Source organism: Lepus europaeus, chromosome 16 (genome assembly GCF_033115175.1).
Source record: "Lepus europaeus isolate LE1 chromosome 16, mLepTim1.pri, whole genome shotgun sequence".
Classification (NCBI taxonomy): Eukaryota; Metazoa; Chordata; class Mammalia; order Lagomorpha; family Leporidae; genus Lepus; species Lepus europaeus.
Genome location: NC_084842.1, coordinates 35336290 through 35342915, shown reverse-complemented (window position 1 = coordinate 35342915; position 6626 = coordinate 35336290). Strand labels below are relative to the sequence as shown.

Genomic DNA, 6626 nt, shown 5'->3' with positions numbered 1-6626 from the left:
TTTTGCCGTTGGTTCACCCTCCAATGGCCACCGCGGCTGGTGCGCTGCAGCCGGCGCACCGCGCTGATCCGATGGCAGGAGCCAGGTGCTTCTCCTGGTCTCCCATGGGGTGCAGGGCCCAAGCACTTGGGCCATCCTCCACTGCACTCCCGGGCCACAGCAAAGAGCTGGCCTGGAAGAGGGGCAACTGGGACAGAATCCGGTGCCCCAACCGGGACTAGAACCCGGTGTGCCGGCGCCGCAAGGCGGAGGATTAGCCTAGTGAACCGCGGCGCCGGCCAGGAAAATTTAATTTCTAAACATAATATATAATGTAATGTTTGCTTTACTGTTTTCTAGTGAATTTCATGGGTTTACTCTGGGATAATACCTTTTTTAAAAAACTGAAAGCACTTACACTAATTTTATCTTTTAAAGTTTTCTAGTAATTCATATTTTATTATTTGCAATTGAGATATAACTGTACATGTTATCGGGGCACAGCGTGATAATTCACACATTAAGTACTTAACATTTCTTTGTGCTGACTACATTTGAACTTCCATCCTCTGGTTATTTTGAGATATATAACAAATTATTGTAAGCTGTAGTCACCCTACTGGGTTGAGGAACATTAGAACCTTTTGCTTCTATCTAACTGCAATTTGGTAACTGTTACCTGGCGTCTCTCCAGCACCCACCTCACCTTATACTTCCCAGTCTTTAGCGACCACTGTTTTGCTCTCTGCTTCAATAAGAGCAATTTTTAAAAAAATTATAAATGATTTTTTCTTTGTTTTCCAGACAAAGCAATTCTGTTAATTAAATAACTTAAAATCCTACACATCAAAGTATAGACTCTTCGTTTAGCTTTGATTTACTTCTTATAAATGCTCATCTTTCTGACCACCGATCACCTTCTAAACGTTTTTCTGGGCATTTTGCTTTTTCTAAACTCCCTGAGCATTATTCAAAAACTGGCTGTGGCCTTTTTCACTGCAAACTGCTTGTTGTGGAGAGACAGGCGCTTCATTATAGTAGTTCTTGTGGTTCTTGGGCCATATAAAGATTCATGTACAAAGTCCCTGGCTGTTCACTGCCTGAAATCTTTCAGTTATTGTACTTCTAGCCTCAGAGCTACATATTTATTGTGGCTCACAGACTGTATTTTTTGCCTTTTAATTTTCTTGGAGTCACTTCCTTTTTCACATTCTTCATTTTTGTTTCTCACATTAACCTTTCAAACTGTCCTGGCAATTTTTTTATGTTAATCTATGAAACTGTTAACTTATCAAGAACAGAAAAGGAAAGAATTTTTTTCCTTTGTTAGATGAACAGCTTGCCTTTTTTAAGATTTGTGTATTTATTTGAAAGGCAGAATGACAGAGAAGGAGAGACAGAAAGAGATTGTTTATCTACCGGTTCACTTCCTGAATGGCTGGAAGAACTGGGGCTAAGTCAAAGCCAGGAGTTAGGTCCACCATCCAAGTCTTCCACATCAGTCAGCAGGGACTGGAGCGCCTGAGCCATCATCTGGAGCTTCACAGGTGCATTAGCAGGGAGCTGATGGGAAGCTAGGTACTCAGAACTCAAACTAGCTCCTGTCACTCTCTTTTCCTTCAGGTGACTTTTATCCCCGCACAAGGTCTCCTGCATGCTTGGCTCCTTTTCTCTTCTTTCTGCCTGGGTGATGCAAAAATCAACTCCTCTAGGGCCTCTCATCAGACTCATTGACCTTTTCCTTGTCGTCCTCCAGAAGCTTGGTCACTACTCTGCCTCCTCCCTGGAGGTCAACCATAGTGTCAGCTGATGCTGGGTGTAGGGCTAGTGAAATTAGGATCTGCCTCATGGCCTCCACAATTCTGGACTATCTGGCCTTTATGAGAGCATCCTTTTAAGCTTCCACACATGAGTGGGAGGTACTACCCTACTGTCTTTGTGTGTCTAGTTAACATAATGCCCTCTAATTCATCCATGTTGCATAAAATGATAAGATTTAATTCTTTTAAATAGCTGTATAATAGTTCACTTTGTATGGTTACCATATTTTACAATCTATTCATCCATGAATAGACACTTATGTCGATCCCAAATCTTGGCCATTGCAAATAATGCTATTATAAGCATGAGAGTACAGCAATCTTGACATAACACTTCCATTATCTTTGGATTTATGAGTACACTCAGTAGTGGAATAGCTTCATTGTATAGCACTTTTATTTTTAACTGTTTGAGGGTCTTTCATAGTATTTTCCATAGTAATTGTACAATTTACACCTCTATCAATTATAGATAGGAGTTCCTCCTTCTTTTTAGCCTCACCAGTATTTGTTATTTTTGTCTTTTTGGTTGTTGTCATTCTAACTGAGGTGAGATGAAGTCTCATTTTAATTTTGAATTGTACTTTCCCGATGCTTAGTGATAAGCATTTTTTCATGCACTTTTTGGCCATTTGTACATCTTGTTTTGAACAGTGTCTATTAAGATCACTTGCTCATTTAAAAATTAAATTTTCTTGCTGTTAGTTTTTGAGGTTGTTAGATATTATAGATAGAAGTCTCCTGTCAGATAAATAGTTTACACATATTTTCCCTGCTTTGATGATTGTTTCTTTACTCAATTTATTGTTTCTTTCATTGTGCAGAATAATCTTTGCGCAGATCAGTTGTTTCAAGAGTTTTATTTCTCCTTCTAGTAGCTTAATGATTTCAAGTATTACCATACACACACAAAAAAACTAAAAGTGTATTATATGGATTTGTTTCCAGGTTTTCTACTGTGTTCCATTAGTCTATGTATCTATTTTTACACAGTACCATGTTATTTTTGTTACTATAGTTTTCCTGTATGTTTTAAAATTGGTTAGTGTGATAATTACAGTTTATTTCTGCCGTTGCTTTTCCCATATTAGGGCCTTTTGTGGTTCCATATAAATTTTAGGATTGTAATTGTGAAAAATATCATTGGTATTTTGATGGAAATTTCAATGAATCTGTAGATTACTTTGGACACTATGGACCTTCTAAAAGTATTAATACTTGCAATCCACGAATGTAAGATATTTTTCCATTTTAATCTTCTCTTCATTTTCTTTAATCAGGATTTCACAATTTTCATTATAGATGTTGTTCACTTCCTTTATTCAATTTATTACTAGATATTTTAGTTTTATAGTTATTGTGAATAAAATTATTTTCTTAAGCTATTTTTCATCAAGTTCATTATTGGTATGTAGAAATGTTACTAATTTTTGTATATTAATTTTGTGTAATTCAACTTTATGGAATTTATGAGTTATAAAAGTTTTAGTGGAATGTTTAAGATTTTTCTGTATATAAGATCATTTCATTTGCAAACAAGGACAATTTAAATTCATCCTTTTTGATTTGGATATACTTTAAATATTTTTCTTGCCTAATTGCTCTAAGATTTCTAGAGCTATGTTTAATAAAAGTGATAAAATGAATTTCCTTGTCTTTTTTTATTCTCAATCTTAAAGAAAAACTCATTTTTTTTTCTCATTCAATAAGCTGTTGACCATGGGTTGGTCAGGTATATCTCTTATTTTGCTAAGGTAAGTTCCTTCCATTCCTAATTTTCTGGAGTTTTAACATGAAAAGATGTTGAATTTCATCAAATACTTTTTCTATATCTTTTGGGATGATCATATAGTTCTTGTTCTTCGTTCTGTTCATGTGATATATCTTGTTGTTTGATTTATCTTTGATGAATAACCTTGCATATCTCTAATATATCCCACTTGACCATGGTGTGTATTTCTTATGTTCTGTGGTATTTGTTGTTTTGTTGGCAAATTTCGTGTCTCTCTTCATCAAGTATACTGTCTTGTGTGTGTGTGTGTTCTTCTCTGGTTGTGTTATCAGGGTTGTGAATGTCCTCATAGAATGAGTTGGGAAAGTTTCTTACATTTCAGTGTAGTGGAGTATGTGGAGAAGAATTGATATTAGTTCCTCTTTAAAAATTCAAGAAAATTTACCAGTGAATCCATCTGGATCTAGGCTTTTTGTGGTTGGGAAGGAGAGAATTTTCCATTTCTGATTCAATCTCATTACTCATTAATTGTATGTCTAGACTTTTTTTTTTTTTTTTTTTTTTTTTTTTTTTTTTTTTTGGACAGGCAGGGTGGATAGTGAGAGAGAGAGACAGAGAGAAAGGTCTTCCTTTTTGCCATTGGTTCACCCTCCAATGGCTGCCGCGGCCAGCGCATCTCGCTGATCCGATGGCAGGAGCCAGGTGCTTCTCCTGGTCTCCCATGCAGGTGCAGGGCCCAAGCACTTGGGCCATCCTCCACTGCACTCCCGGGCCATAGCAGAGAGCTGGCCTGGAAGAGGGGCAACCGGGATAGAATCCGGCGCCCCAACCAGGTCTAGAACCCGGTGTGTCGGCGCCGCAAAGCAGAGGATTAGCCTGTTAAGCCACAGCGCCGGCCTGTATGTCTAGACTTTCTATTTCTTTATGGTTCCATAGCTCCAGAAAGTTATCCATTTCTTTCTAGCTTTCCAATTTGTTTATGTATCACTATTCACAAGAGCCTTTAATGATAATTCGTATTTCTGTGGTAACAGTTGTAGTGTTTCTTTTGTTAGTCTCTGATTTTATTAAGTTAGATCCTCTTTCTTTTCTTTTTTCTTTCTTAGCATTGCTCAAGATTTGTTGATTTTTTTTACCTTTCCAAAAAAATCCAGTCTTTTTATTCATTGATTTTTGTATAGATTTTAGTTTCTATTTTATTTGATTTGGCTCTGATCTTTATTAATTATTTCCTTCTACTAATTTGGGGTTTGATTTGTTGTGTTTTTTATTTTAAAAATTATAGTTATCTGTTTGACGGTGGGGGGGGTAGAAAAAACAAGAGTGTGAGACAGTGCTTCCATCCTCTAGTTTGGCCATCAAATGCCCGCAAAAGCTGTTACTGGGCCAGAATTTACCAGGGGCCATAAACTCTGTCAAAGTCTCCCATGTGGGTGGCAAGAACCGCATATTTGGGCCATCATCTGCTGCCTGCCAGGATGAACTGGATCAGAACTGGAGGCAAGGGGCAGTCGCTGTGGCTCAGTGGGCTAAGCTGCCCCTTGTGATGCAGACATCCTATATAGAAGTGCAGTTGGGTCCCAGTTACTGTGCTTCCAGTCCAGCTTTTTACTAATGTATCTGGAAGGTAGTGGATGATGGTCCAAGTACTTACTCTTTGTCAACCACATGGGAGCCAGAATGTAGTTCGTGGCTTCTGGCTTTGGAATGTCCCAGAACTGGTTGTTGGGGCCATTTAGGAAGTGAAATAGCAGATGGAAAATCTCCCAGTCTCTGTTTCTTTGCCTTTCAGATAAATACATGCATAAAAAAATAAACAAATAAACTCACAAAAAGAGAAGCAGACCTTGGATTCTATCTTAGCTCTCAAAGGTTTTAGTATGTTGTCTTTCCATTTTCTCTTCATTTTAAAGAAATTAAAAATTTCTCAGTTAATATTTTTCATTAACACATTGATCAATCAGGAGCATTATGTTTAATTTCCATACATTTTCTTAATTGTAAAGTGACTCATGAATTTTCTAAATCTATGCTATTATGATTACTAAATACACATAATATGATACTGATTTTTAAAAATTCATTGAGACTTATTTTGTAGCATAATTATGATATAATCTAAATAACATTCCAAGTGCTGATAAAAACAATGTGTATAATAGAGCTATTATAAAAATATATTTTATAATATTTATAATATAATAGCTACATTTATAATAATTTTTATAACATATATAATATTACTTATATATTATATATGTAAATTATATACAAATATACATTGATATATTAATATATAAAATATAAATATATTTTGATGTCTATATATTTTATATTTCTATGACTATGTATGAATACTTAATATATAATTTATATTTAAAATATATAATATATAAGATGTATTTAAATTATTTATATTATATATTATATTGTAATGTATATTATTTATATAATATTATATGTATACATTATACTATATTATGATAATGCTATATATTGTGTTACATATATTATATTATATATATGTGTATTTATATTATATTACTTTATAATATATAGCTCTGTTATATTTTATGTGATATATTATATGTTATATATAAGTTATATATACCGTATATATAATGTATTGTATATATAATATATATAAATATGTATTTATAATCTATAAATAATTAGACCAAATGAATGGTTTATAAAATAGCTATGTTGCAAAATATAGATATATTATAAATATCTGTTTTATAATATATCTATATTTGCAACATAGCTATTTTATAAACCATTCATTTGGTCTGTAGTAGAGTTTAACACTCAGTTTTCTTTTCTGATTTTTTTTGGTCTGGTTGATCTGTCCTTTGTTGACAGTGAGATATTAAAGTCCATAGCTAGTATTATATTGTCATCTATCTAAACCTTTAGATATACTAATACTTGCTTTATATAATTGGGTCCTCCAGATTGACTGCAAAGACAAGGGGTCCTCAAAAATTTATGGAAATGCATATTATAATAAAAATATCCATGGATTTCAATTTTGTGCCACAACAGATTTATCATTTTAATTTTATTTTCCCATTAATTTTTGAGGTACCCTC

At 34.3% G+C, this 6626-nt stretch overlaps 1 pseudogene; it reads right to left on the bottom strand.

Annotated features, from left to right (window-relative positions):
• Positions 1-899: 899 nt before the first annotated feature.
• Positions 900-1710, bottom strand: LOC133775062 (nucleolar protein 7-like; annotated as a pseudogene).
• Between the last annotated feature and the right edge of the window lie 4916 nt (positions 1711-6626).